The sequence below is a fragment of the Eschrichtius robustus genome, chromosome 1 (assembly GCF_028021215.1).
Source record: "Eschrichtius robustus isolate mEscRob2 chromosome 1, mEscRob2.pri, whole genome shotgun sequence".
In the NCBI taxonomy this organism is placed as follows: Eukaryota; Metazoa; Chordata; class Mammalia; order Artiodactyla; family Eschrichtiidae; genus Eschrichtius; species Eschrichtius robustus.
In genome coordinates, this window is record NC_090824.1 from 175,415,526 (window position 1) to 175,430,383 (window position 14,858).

Sequence of the window (14,858 nt, forward strand, 5' to 3'; positions counted from 1 at the left end):
GAAAAGTTCCAGGAGAAGCAGTTTGAGGTGGCCAGGTGACAGTAGGAGGAACCCAGGTGCTGCCTATCTAATTGCCCTACCATGTTTAGCACATACCTTCCACTTCATGGTCCGTGAAGGCTGCTTAAGTTCCAGCCATCACATCTGCTTTCCACCTACAAGAAGGAGAAAGAGGGGTGGAAGAAGAGTTTACGGCGGCATGTGCCAACTGTACTTTAATAACACAATCCAGTATTTCTGCTCACTTTGCATTGGATGGAACTTGGTCAAGTGCACAGCCAGCTGAAAAGGAGGCTGGGGACGTTGCCTTTTTCCAGACAGCTTTGTGTCCTGCTAAACCTTGCAAGTTCTCTTTCTGAGAAAAAGAGGGTGAATGGGTATTAGGTAGGCAACCAGCAATCTTCCACAGTCAGGGTGGCTTGTCTTATTTCCCCAGGACATGTATAGAAAGTCGGTTCTTAAATGAATCTCCGAAAGTTACTGTGCTTGTTTAATGATTTTCTAAATGTCTTGATAATATATTCTCTTAAAAAGTGATCTATGTTGTAGGAACCAGAGACGCCTGAAGAACTCCAAAACTGACTTTGTTTTTAATGAGATGCAGGCTGTTGCGTTAGCTTGGAAGCTCAAAGGAAGTGACGGTGCTTCACGTCTGCTGCTCTGCAAGCACGACTAGGTAGCTGAGCCCCAGCCTCCCGACCTTACCCCGGCAGCCCTCGTTCACAGAGAGCGGCGCCTTCCCGCCCGCACCCGGGTGTCGTCGAGTCTCCTCGGCGCTGCTCTTCTTGCAGATGGTTCTCCTCCGTCTCCTTCCTAGAGGTGTTTCTAAGCCCCCAAAGGTATGAAAGGAGTTAGGCTTTCTTGCAGCAGCCTAATAAGTCTGGACGTTATCAGATAACGTAAGAGGGAAGACACGGCATTCACTAAAAATAAAACCTTTGGTCCGAAGGAGGCTGGGCCGAGGACGGAGGCGGAGAATTTCTCACTTGTGCCGCCTCATGTGGCCCTGGTCCAGTGAGTCCCCATCTTCACGCTGACGCAGGCCTCTGACTCACTTTGCCTGTCTCTGTCAATCTCCACCCGGTGTTCCCGCCGAGGGGGGGCTTTCTGTCTGCGAAGATCGCGTTCCTCACGCTCGTTTCGTTGTCACTGCCCCCCCCCCCGCCCCCGCCCTTAGCATATTTCAGTGGGCTTGTTGAGGACACGTAGGAGGGGCTTAGACATTTCTCAGCTGAGTCCAGAGCTTGGAGGGGGGCGGGAGGGGGGCGGGAACCGGGATGCGCAGTTGGGAAGATGCGCCGGGCAGTGGGCACCTGCGATCGTTAGGCTCCTCCCCCGAGTTCATCCTCGCCCCTCTTCGCCTTCTCGTGGGTTCCTGCTCTTGGAGCGGAATGCCCTCCGAACAACAGGGCTGGTGCAGGACGGCCTCCACCTGAGAGCTTCTAGTCAAAGACTCCATCCTTCTCCTCGAGAAGCCGAGAACTAACAATTTCACTTTAATAAGACTTCATCGCGGACAGTTGCTTATACAACTCATGGAGGTTGGTGTATGATTTCCTCATTTGCCACTTCTCACCAGTTGTGTTAGTTTCGTAACAATGACTGTGCGGGAATAAAGGCAATGCTTTTCCCTCTAGGCGATTAGACAAATGCATATTTTCTGACAAAAATAAACCTTCCTCCTCGCATATCCTTTTAGGCTAACCCATACATCCCTTATTCGGAAGAGCTAGTCCCCTCCTACTAATGACAGCCCTTTGGGGCAGACCCAGAAGTTGTATCCAAAGATTGAAATACCACTGCCAGCTGGGTGCTGCCACCACTGTGCTGGTTGATGGCCCTTATCAAGCTTACTCGTGTTGAAATATTTCATCTTCCCAGGGCTTAGAGGGAAGAAGAGGCCGGAGTAAGATGTTCAACTTCTTTCTGAAACAAGTCAACTTGAAAGTATTGGGTGAGGCGGGGAAGAGTGATATAACTTGCTTTTTCCAGTGTTAAAAGATGCCATCTCTCTGCTTATCTACAAAGAAGAATCATTTAAGCCAAATTACGTAATTTATTTGTTTATTGGGGCAGGTTGAAAAATGTATTCAGGGAAATCATATATTTTCATACCAGTTAGACACTGAAGAAGTATTTATGAAATGCTTACCATTCTGTTAGGCACTAATATAAATAAAAACATATATCTATCAGCTGTCCCCAAATCATGTTGAAAATGTGGGAACAAATATGGTTCTAAAATATGTAAACCATAATGTTAGCAAACAGATGAAGGTATAATTGGCCTGAAAATCACATCCAAGGCATAGAAAAAAGAGATTATTTTTCCTTTTTCCAGCTCTTAGAGCCACATTAAAAAATCCCAAAGCATGACCCCTTTGCCGAAGCCATTGAAGGCTCTTATCCACACCAAAACTTCAGTGTTTACCTGGCTCATCAGTCTTCCTTGAAAGGCAGGTAGACTCTTCCTACCCAGCCAGAGGTGGATGAAAGCCTTGGTTCCACGTCCTCATCTGTGTTTAGTTCTCAGTCCACCAGCCAGAGATGGGCCGCTAGGCATCCTCGGTCAGACGGTAAAGTCGTCACACCGAATTTACCTATGAGACAGCATGTCGACTGTGAACTCCAAGCTAATCTTGGGAATCCGAAACAGTTCATTTTAGTAAGATGTTTTAAAAATCCTTGGTCCAGGACTTCCCTGGTTGCTCAGTGGTTAAGAATCCACCTGCCAATGCTGGGGACACAGGTTCGAGCCCTGGTCCGGGATGATTCCACATGCCACGGAGCAACTAAGCCCGAGCGCCACAACTACCGAGCCTGTGCTCTAGAACCCGTGAGCCACAACTACTGAAGCCCGCATGCCTAGAGCCCGTGCTCCGCAGCAAGAGAAGCCACTGCAATGAGAAGCCCGCTTACTGCAACAAAGAGTAGCCCCCTCTCACCACAACTAGAGAAAGCCCGCGCACAGCAACGAAGACCCAATGCAGAAAAAAATAAATAAAATAAATAAACAAACAAATATATTAAAAAAAAAAAATCCTTGGTCCAAGATTGGTGCTTGTCTAAAACATTTGTTTTGAGTAAGTTTCCAGGACTGGGATAGGAAGAACCTTGAATATCCCACGGAGAATGCTTCTCCCAACTGACGTTGAACAGGACTGAAAGGCCTCCAAATGCCCTCCTCTCCATATAGGAGCACTGTGGTCACATGTCATCCTCTAGCCCTCCTTTTCCCACCTGTCCTATTGTAGGAAACACATTATCTGCTTCTCAGAAGCCAAGCTGTAAGTCTGTCTCATGAGATGGAAGTAGAACTGTCTCAGCCCTTTCAGGGAAGGCTTTTGCTTTCTTGGTAAAAGGGAAAGATGAGCTGGTGGTTACCCTTTGTCCCAGTTCAAGTTTGAACCATGTGGCCCCGGTGCCTGGAGGTGCAACAGTGGCTGGACCATGGGCAACAAGCCTACTTGCCGTGGTCGGCAGAACAGAACGTGTAGGTTCATCAACAGCCCTGGACTTCTCACCTCTGGACTTCTTACACCCGAAAAAGGAGCCCTTTCTTGTTTAAGTCCCAGCAGACCCAGGTTTCTGTAACTTATGGGCAGACACATCCCTGCCTGATACAGAATTAGGTATCTGAAAATGAGTGGCTCCCAGGATTATTTTTTAAATTTAATACGGAGCTTAGGAGGTGCTGTTTATTTCACCACATTTTAACAAATGTTTACTGAACGTTTTCTGCACGCCACGCATTGTGCAAGACCAACGACACAAAAGGAACAAGATGCATTTAGAGTCCAAGCCACATAGAAATATGAATCCATATTCAGCAAAGGTAGTTTTGTGATTGGCTGACTCATTCTTGTAACAATTATTGTGCATCTACAGTGAACCAGACTCTTGGAGCTAAAGATACAGAGATGAATATCATGGCCCTAAGCTTTTAGGAGCACAGTCTTCCAAATAGCCATCCTTCATCTACCCAATAAATGTTCGTTGAGAACCTACTATGTACCAGGCAGGCTCAGAGCTCATGTGTTGAGGGGAAACATCAGTTAACAGGATTACAAAGTCATTCTGCTTTGAATAGGACCATAGGTGCCAGAAGTTGAATTCAGGAAGGAATGAAACAAGGGGAGGGGACCTGGACAGAGGCACTTCGGTGGGTCTGACCAGCATGAATGGTCAGGGCTCTCCCTACGGGGTGATCGGGTGCTCCAGTGCCACTTGGGCCACAAGCCTCTTCCCTCTTCCATGTTTTGCGTCTGGCCGGGCAGTTTCCCCTGGCCCGCATCCTTCGCTCCAAAGCCCAATTTCCTCCAGGGTGTTGGCTGTGTAATCAGTGCCTGCACCTCCATCAGTCCACCCGGTGCCCTTGTTACCTCTCCTTTGCCCCCAGTCTGCCTTTCCGTCCCTAATTCAGAGACCTGTAGTGCCAGGGCTGGGAAGCCCCCTTCGAGGTCTTTCAGTCACTTTAGAGTAACTGAGGCCCAGAGAAGGGAAGAGGCTCATCCAAGGTCAGCAGATTAGCTGGTGGCAGCAGTTGGCACCAGAACCTAGGTCTCCTGATGCCTGGCCCTTCCCATAAATCTGTCTATGGTTGGTGAAGCCCAAGGGCACAAGCTGCTCTTCTGAGCCAGGCTTGACCCTTCAGGACCGCCCAGCCCGCTCCTGGAGTGACAGCTCCTGACTTTGGGAACCGCTCTTCCCCAGCTCGGAAAGCGTGGTTCCCGTCGTAGCCGCCTGCACCTTCAGGACCTCCAAGATGGAGGGGGAGTGGGGACACCAAAAACCCCTGCTGTCGCCATCAGCTGTGTCCCTGCACACAGGGGTGGGGGGCTGGTTCACCATGAAATAAGGTGACCATCAGCAGGAAGAAGAGATGAGAGAGGGGCGGGTCCCGGCTGTGTCCAGGCGTCCTTGTGCCCGTTGTCCCTGTAGCAGGTTGTCATCCTGTCCTGTGGTTTGGATGTTCTGCCTTTTGTCCTAAGTAACCTCAGCATTCTTCCAGAAAACTGCCCTTTTGCCTACGCTCCTTTGAGTTAGGTATCTGTCCTTCAGACCCAAGAGTCTGATGCCCTTGCACTGTGGGACTGATTTTGGTGCCTTGCTTTTTCTTTAACCTTATGCAGTCTCATCCTTCTCTCCTTCCCTCTGCAGCCCGGTGCCTAAGGAAGCTCTGCAGAGCAGCTGGCAGAGACCCCAGACACAGCCCTGGATGCTTCTGGCACATGACACCGTTTAGAAATTAATTCCCTGGCTAATTCTTGAAGCCCTTTTGAAGCAAGCAGCAAAGGCCTGGGAACAGCTTCAAAGCTCTCCTCAAATCCCGTTTAGCAACTTCCCAGCAGCAGATCTATAATTTAGCTTTCTTTTTAGTTTTAAACATTTTATTGCAAAAATAAATAATCCCCAACTCCGGTCTGGAAACCATTATTACGTGTTATCTATAGGTAACTTCAGTGCCCTGGGACAGAACCCTTGACTTGCTGGTAATGACAATTGTTTCTTTATTAAGTTTCTTGTAACCCTGGAAAAGTTTCTATGTAAGCAGAGGAATGTGAAGCAAATTAAACTCATACTTTTGAAAATTTGGGGTTAAGTTTAGGTGATCTGTATTTGGTATTTTAAGAACTTTTAATTTTAAGAGAAAGTGTCAAATTTGGGTAACCGATGTAGGAAGCTTGTGATTCGAATTGAGTAATTGATGTAGACTTGTGTTAAGTTAAAAGGTGCAGTGCAATGTTATTAAGATCGTAAGCAGTATGGGAACATTTAAGTGAACTCAAGATTCACCATATTCAGTTGGTCAAGAACTTGGGAAGTGGGACTTCCCTGGTGGCACAGTGGTTAAGAATCTGCCTGCCAATTCAGGGGACACGGGTTCGAGCCCTGGTCCGGGAAGATCCCACATGCTATGGAGCAACTAAGCCCGTGCGCCACAACTACTGAAGCCTGTGTGCCCTAGAGCCTGTGCTCCACAACAAAAGAAGCCACCTCAATGAGAAGCCCGCACACTGCAACGAAGAGTAGCCCCTGCTCACCGCAACTGGAGAAAGCCCACGCGCAGCAACGAAGACCCGACACAGACAAAAATAAATAAATAAATAAATAAATAAATAAACAAACTTGGGAAGACTTGTGAGCAAACTGAAGTATTCTAAAGTTAATTTCATAAATGCAGGTTTAAATTGTTAAGGCAGTTTAAATAACTAAATTTCTACATGGGACCAGTCATCTAAGTTTCCCTTAACAGTGAGAGCTAAATTTTACTGTATTTTATAAAATAAAGTTCTAAGTAGAATGATGCAGTTTTAAGTTAAACCTAAAAGCTTAAGGGAAACCTAAAATTTTGAATTTGAATAAAGTGGATATTAAATAAAAATAGACATAATTCAAGCAGTTTTTTATATATGTAAAAGCCACTCTCAATTACAGTAAAAGATGTTTGTCTTACATTAGAACTTTGATATATCTTCTCTCTTAAGCAGTCGTTTGCTCCTTACATTCAGCCGACAACTGGTATTCTTTGTTGCCGAGATGGGGAAACAGAGGCAGAGGAAGGGAGAAGTGGCCTTGGCAGCAGAAGCAGAGCCAGCGCTGGACTTGGTCACGCATCTGCCACCTGCCTCCACGGCCTGACCCGTCCACTGTTTCGTTTGCCTCTTGAGTGAGTGACCTTATTACAGGTGAAGTGAAACCTCATAAAGCAAATTTACCCTTTTTCTCCAGAAGTGATTATGTGACTCATTGAAATTACAATGACTCTTCATTTTCCCCTTCAGAGGCAGCATCACATTCTTGGACCATAATGGGGTGGAAAGCCGCCACTTGGCCCAGGAGATTTAGCCTGATTTCTGGGAAAGAGGCAGCCTGGCTCCTCAGCCATAAATAGGTTATTAAGACAAAATACATTGAGATCAAATGGCCCCCGATTCCCAGCTAAGCTTATCCTCAGGACTGTGACATCCTGCCCGCAGGACAATGAGGGCCAGGAGAGAGCACAGCTCCCTGGAGAGAGGGTGGGGAGTGAGAACAGTGGCCTTGGTCGAGAGGCCTAGATTCGGGCCTTTGCTCTGTCCTTGTCTGGCCCAGCCACCGGGGCAAACCCCTCCCCCCCGCCCCCCCCCCCCACCCGCGGGGCCAGCTTTGTCATCCGAGAAACGGGGTGAATGTTGGCCTCTGCATGAATCAAAAACTTGTCAGAGTGCAGTGAAAACAACACACGAAAGCCCTTTGTAACATTAAAAAAAAGCCTGGTTGTACTGACACAGGAGTGGCTTCCTAGGAGCAGACTGGTTACGCTCGGTCATTTAGGGCCCTGATGTTTTCAGTGGCTCTGTCTTCAGCGCAAACCCATCCCTGGGCCCAGTGGGCTTCAAAGGCTGGAGTTGGACTCTGTGAACCGCCGGCCAAGGCCAACCACTGATTTTGGAGCCTCACTTCAGCTATTCTTTCTTTCTGAAGAAAGGGGAGACTGTCCCCGACGGAGCTGGTTGGCCGCGGGGCACAGGTTCCCAACAGGCTCAGCTGTAACTGCTCCGTGCTTATGAAGTTGCAGGGACAGTTGAACAAGAAACACAATGGCGCTCTCGTCCCTTGGGGGCATTAATCAAGGATTTGAAAAGGATCGGTCCCCTAGAGACTAAATCCTGATTTCTGAAACTCCAGCTGAAAGGAGGAGAGAGGAAAACTGACCACATTCCCGCACGGTCAGGGAGTTTAAGCAGGATGATTGCCTGGAGAGAAAGGAGGCCTCTCTGAGGCTCAGCCCATGGCTGGGCAGGGTCAGACTGGCTGGGGGGGCCCTGGGGCGTCCGCATCCTCACTGCGGGTAGCCCACTCTCCCCGTCCATAACCTGCTGCCAATTCACATGCATGCATTCGGTTTAAGAGATTACTCCCCGTGGTTGGCAGGCTTCTCCCATGGCCCCCGAGATTCCTGGCCGCGGTGTACACACACCTCCGCAGTGATTCTGGCAAACAGGAGCCTAGGTACCACAGAGGAGGGAGTTGCAGATGTAATTAAGAGCCCAAGTCAGCTGACCTTAAGAGAGGGGGATTATCCGGGTGGGCCTGAGTCCTTTAAGGCAGAGAGTTTTCTCCAGCTGGTCCCAGAAAAAGAGGTCAGAGCTCTGAGCGTGAGAAGGACTCCTCCCGCCTTGAAGATGGAGGCGGGAACGCAGGTGGCCCCTGCGGACAGCCAGAGGGAAATGGGGACCTGCGGATGGCCACGGGAACTGAATTCTGCCCACGAGAAAGGGCTCGGAAGCGGGTTTTTCTCCAGAGCCTCCCGGTGAGAACTCAGCCCGGCTGACACCTTGGTTCAGCCTCATGAGACCCTGAGCAGAGAACCCAGTCTCGCTGCGTGACCTCTGACCTACAGAACAGCAAGCTAGTAGATGGGCAGTGTCGAAGCCCCTCGCTGTGTGGTGATGCTTCCGCCACCTGGCAGTTGGGCCGTTCCTGTCATTAAGGTAATTAGCAGCTGATTACACAGCCAAATCAGTTTGGGGGTCTTCTCATTTAGTGAGCTCTCCAGCATCTATAATTACTTTTTAATTTTTAAAAACTTTTCATTTTGAATTAATTTCAGACTTACAAAAATGTTGTAAACAGTACCAAGAGTTCTCAAATACCCTTCACTCCAATTTCCCAATTGTTATATAAACACAGCACAATTATCGAAATCTGGAAATTAACACTGGCACAATCCTATTTAAATTTCCCCGACTGTCCTACTGGTGTCCCCTTTGTGGTCCAGGACACAGTGCAGGAACCCTTCAGTCCTCCTCAGTCTTTGTCCTTTGTGATTTTAACGTTTTCGAAGAAGTACTGGCTAGTTATTTTGTAGAATGCCCCTTATTTTAGGTGCCTGATGTTTCCTCAGGACTAAATTCAAATTATGCATTTTTGGCAAGAACACTGAAGGTGTCATCCTGTGTCCTTCTCAGTGCCTTGTGTCAGGAGGCACACAGTGTCGATTTGGTCTATCACTGGAGGCGTTCACTTTGATCGCTTGGTTAAGGCAGCTGCCGGGTTTCTCCCCAGTAATGTTGCCTTCTTCCCCTTTGTCATTAACAACTACCTTGTGGGAGATACTGTGAGACTGTCAGTATCCTGTTTCTCATCGTATTTTTGCTCACTAATTTCAGCAACCACTGATGATTCCTCTGTGAAACAATCACTACTGTGGGATTTGCCAAACAGTGACTGTCCTAGTCTACGATTCCTTTTACATTTATTAGCTAGAATTCTTTTTCTTTTTAGAGTTTTAAATCTTTATCTTTTTATTTGGGATTGAAGCTGAAGAATAGTAAACCAATTAGATAAAAAAGCAAAAAGTCTAAATATCAGTAATTGTGTTCTACAGCTTCTCCACGAAGAATAGTATTAGAGGGAAAACACTTTAACTGAAATAAGAACTTTAATTACAATATGAGGTAGTTATGGAGAAATGCTGTTTTTGATACTTGGAAAAAATTTGAGTTGATGCATTTATATGAATGGCAGGATTTTTTTTTTAACATCTTTATTGGAGTATAATTGCTTTACAGTGGTGTGTTAGTTTCTGCTTTATAACAAAGTGAATCAGCTATATGTATACATATATCCTCATATCTCCTCCCTCTTGCATCTCCCTCCCACCCTCCCTATCCCACCCCTCTAGGTGGTCACAAAGCACCAAGCTGATATCCCTGTGCTATGCGGCTTATTAGCTAGAATTCTAATAATTTCTATAAATTTTAGAAATCATTAATTTCCATAAATCCTAGAATTTGTGAGGAAGAGCGTTCCCTCTGCTCCCACTTATTTACTCATGTACCTATTTCTTTACGTCAGCGTGGACTCACAGAGTCTTTATTCTATGGGTCAGAACCCATTGCCATCATGATTTATCTTGTTGCTCAAACTGTCCCAGAAGAGCCCTTTCAGGTTGGCCCCTGGGTCTTTCAGACGCGTCCCCGTCACTTGTTGGCACCTCAGCATAAAAGTTACTTATCTCTTGGCACCCTAACATGTTCCAGGCTCATCTTTCCTGCTCCAACCCGCCAAGATCTCCTGGGCCCTTTAATCAGAGAACGGTATTTAGAAAACAAGATCTGTGAGTTAGACGTGTCCATAGAACTGTTTTTTTAAAAATTTTATTGACGCACAGTTGATTTACAGTGTTGTGTTAATTTCTGCTGTTCAGCTAACTGACTCATATATATATTCTTTATATATATATATATATATATGTATATATATATATATATATATATTCTTTTTCATATTCTTTTCCATTATGGTTTGTCACAGGATATTGAATATAGTTCTCTGTGCTATACAGTAGGACCTTGTTGTTTCTGTATCCTATATATAATCGTTTGCATCTGCTAATCCCAAACTCCCAATCCTTCCCTCCCCTAACCTCCTCCCCATTGTCAACCACAAGTCTGTTCTCTATATCTGTGATTTTGTTTCCGTTTTATAGATATGTTGATTTGTATCATATTTTAGATTCCACATATAAGTGATATCATATGGTATTTGTCTTTCTCTTTCTGACTTACTTCACTTAGTATAATAATCTCTAGGTCCATCCATGTAGCTGCAAATGGCATTATTTCATTCTTCTTTATCCATTCACCTGGTGATGGACCATCCATCCATGGTGATGGACTACTGTTTCCATATCTTGGCTATTGGTGATGGACCATTTTTTCCATATCTTGGCTATTTCCATAGAACTACTCTTAATGGTCATAGTTTTCTCTGATACTGTGGATCATTAATCTTTTCATAGTCACACACACACACACACACACACACACACACACACACAGACTCACATTTTGGTAAAACGCAGAGTCACTGGGAGCTCATCCCCCGGCATCTGGACTTCTCTTGCTGCACTTGACCCCCCTGAACCAGCCCCTACATTTCCTGGGCCAGCCACACACTCCCACCCTGTGCCTCCCCAGGAGTTCCTATCACTTACCTCCTCTGTTGGGACCCTTCCCATTCACTACCCTGGGGACCCTGAAAGTAGCCTCTCTCCGCTTCCAGCTCTATTAATATTAATATCATTAACAGTAACTACCTTTTGTTGGGTCCTTGTGCTCCAGGCAAACATGAGTTCGAATCCTTACAGCGATGCACAAAGAAGGCAGCATCCCCATTTATAGACCGACAACAGAGGCTCCAAGAGGGTGTATCACACAGCCAGAGTAGGAGGCACACTGTGGCGATTCTCACTCTCCACCCCTGCTCTTTGCGTCCACCCTTCCCCGTACTGGCTGTAGGTCTGCCTTTTGGCAAACACCGAGGAGCTGGAAGCTTAAACCATGCCGAAGGGCAAAGAGTGAGGGGGCGGCCGGGCCATGGGAGCCAGTGCAGTGGGGACAGCCCCTGGTCTCCCCTCGCTGGCAGTTTGGTGGAGGCGGGGGTGGGCCCTGCCCCCGGCACCTTCCTCTTCCTTCCTCTTTCACACACACACACTTCTTTTTACCATTGTTCCTGACCCCCATCAAAAGTTCCCAGCCCCCTTCTTTGGCCTGGGAACCCTTCACCGGAGACAAAGCCTTACATTCTATAATTAGAGAGACAAGGCTTGAAAATGCAGATGCCCAAATACCTGGGAAGGGAAAGGCTGTGGTAGGGACAGTGAGTTGCCAGGGGTACAGAGTGTTAGATCTCTTCCTATTTGAGTGCTACCGTCCCTCTGAGAGGGCATGAAAGTCTTCTGCCTATGAATTGGAAAAGAAATCTGGGTAGGGGACGCTTTTCTTCCTGCAGTGAGAAAACCAGAGGCTGTGGCCTGGGCACTTCCTGCCAAGAGCCTGGGAACAGGTCACCAAAGCCAGGAGGAAGGCAGCTCATGCCCTGGGTAAACAGAGCCCAAGATTCTGATCTAGCTCCTCCGGGGCCTTCACCTCACCGCTGAGTTTCACTTTTCAAGGACGGTCTGGAAGCAGGAGAACCAGCTACATCCTTATGACCTGGGCACCCTGCTAGATGGGCCAGTTCTTAGGCCCCGCCCCAGACTGAATCAGAAACGGGGGCTGAGGCCCAGCGATCCATGCGGGCAGCCCTCTAACCTCCTCTCCTGCCTGCAAGTTGGGGTGCCTCAGGACCGCAGGTGACCTCAGATTATGCTGCTGGCGGTGACCATCCTAAACTGATGATAAACTGGGGCCTGGAGGAGGCCTTGGAGTTTCCTCATGGTTGTAGCAATTAGGCTAGATTTTAAAAACACCACTTTGAGGTACTAAGAGGTCCTTAGGAGAGGAGCAGTGTTGAATCAATAGTGCATTAGATTAAGAACAGAAATGCCAGCAGACACAATTGAAATTTGGTGAACACTGATGAAATGACTTAGTTTATGACTCATGCTACATTGTTGACAGGGCCTGGGAATTTATTCTCAATTTCAAATTGCTTCCAATCTTTCCTCCACGTCTGAAAACCAGAGGGCCATGACCCACCACCCCAGCCCAATTCCCCCCAGTGCTGGCGGTGGTGAGATAGTGCTTCAGCAAATCCAGCCGTCCACGCCACTCTTATCTCTTGCGTGAACTTGCCTGGGCTGTTTCTTCCCTTCTGCAAGGGACAAGCAGAAGCCCTCTGAGTTATAAGATGTTGACATCAATCCTTGCTGGCTGCCTCTGACTGGTGGTGAAAGAACAAATGTTCTCAGGATTGTTAAACAAGCACTACAAAAATCTGAGAGGGCTGCTCTCTGAACACAGGATGGTAACCAGACTGTAAGGAGTCCTGCGTTCTTTTTCCTGCTGGCGTTAGACTCAAAGCCGAGGTCAGGCTGCATGAACCTGAACCCTTCTGACACCCAATGTGTGGGTTTTCCACACCAACAGCCAGTTGTCCAGCCCTCTGGACACTAACTGGATGTCCTGCAACTCAACTCCGTCCTGAAACTACCAGGGTTTAGCCCACATCCCACAGGTTACGGCCTCAGTCCCGCAAGACTGCCCCACTACAGATGCCCAGGGTACCCATCTTCTGTCCAATTTGGCTACGAAGTCTGGGGATCCTCCAGCCCCGTCCTTTCAGGTTCGATAATTTGCTAGAATGACTCACAGAACTCAGAAAAGTACTTCACTTGCTATTATCAGTTTGTTATAGAGGATGCAAGTCAGGAGCAGCCACGTGGAGGAGATGCATGGGGGGAAGGTGAGAGGGCAGAGGCATGCGGAGCCTCCGTGCCCACCCTGGGTGCTCCACCCTCCCAGCGCCTCCATGTGCCCACCAACCAGAAGCTCTCCGAGCCCCGTCATGGTGAGGTTTTTACTGAGGTTTCATTTTGTAGGTATGATTGATTAAATCATTGGCCATTGGTGGTTGAACTCAATTTCCAGTCCTCTAATCGTGCTTGGTCTTCTGGCCACCAGCCCCTCTCCTGAAGCTATCTAGGGGCCCCCAGCCACCGGTCCTCTCCTTAGCATACAGAAGATCACTCCAGAGATTCCAAAGGTTTTAGGAGCTCTGTGTCAAGAACCGGTGAAAAAGACCAAACATAAATTTCTTATCGTAGCACATTCAGCCATGTGAGTCCATAGGACAGTAAAGGTGCCAACCAGAAGGGCGCAAGGCCCGTCCTCTCAAAGTGCATGTCCTCTGGCTTCAGAATGACTCACAGCAGTCTGAGTCCGAGATGTGCGGTCCTGACACTTCATCTGGCCTTAGATACAATCTGCCTTCCGTGGCAGCTAAGCCCACTGAGTAAAGTGCACGTCCACCAGGCATTATGGTCGTGGCAGGGAAAAGGGCAGAGGGAGCTGGCCATTGCTCCCAGCACTGAATCTGGGACTCCCCCAGCATCCCTCACTTCCTGCTCCTCTCAGGCAGACTGATGCCTACACTCATCAGGGCTCACCATCTGGATCTCCAGCTGGGTCCATGCAACAGTGTCTTTCCAGGAGGCTCTACCATGTTCCCAAGCCAGCTGACAATACAGTATCTGACCCAATGGCTACTTCCTTCTCCCTTCAAAAGGGGGTGGGGAGAGTTCGGACTATTAATCATAAAAGACAACAGGCTGAACAACTGATTCTGATTAAGAAAAGATTCAAAAAAAAAAAAAACAACCCACCAAACCATTGGCTCTGACTTTTCCAGCTCACCTGGATGGTTTTTTTCACTATACAGAAAGTGGGCCAATTGCTATCTGCATGGGTGCTTTAAATATTAGATCAGGAGATTGTGGCAACACCGGTCTTCAAACTGCAATGTGAAACAGCACTTGTCACAGGAATTAACTCTTACCTGACTGGAAGGATGACCTGCCTTTGAGACTTTTGAGTCCGCCAAATAATAAAGCATTTTCTCAGGTGCGGATCTTCCCAAAGGCAAAATAAATAGTAATGTGAGGGGTGAGCCCCCTCCCCCATTTCTCTGGGTTATAGTTCCTTAAGTCCCACTACCATCATTATTTTTTAACATATTTATTGAGTTGTGTGTGGGATTGCTCCCTCCAGCCCTCACTTAATTTCAAGTCAAGTCAACCAGCCTTTGAGCGGACTCCTGGGTCTGAGGACAAAAAGATTAAAATGGAATAAAGTTCCCCAAATACTTCCAGGGATGATGTCCTCCAGCCGCCCAAAGGCGTGGATGAGTGAGTTGCTTTTCTTCCCGATCAGGAGTTTCCTTTCCGCCCAGGGGCGTCAGGAGAGGCAGGCCCAGCTCCGTTGCACGGCGTGGGGGGCTCGCGACCCAGACCCCGGCTCGGGCTGGGGAGGCCGCCGGCGCGCCGCCCGGCCGGGAGCTCAGGGGTTAAGCGGTTTCCGCGAGGCCCGCCCCGGGGCCGCGCTTCCCGCTTCGCCGCGGTTCCTCCCTCCGCCGGTGACGCCCCGGCC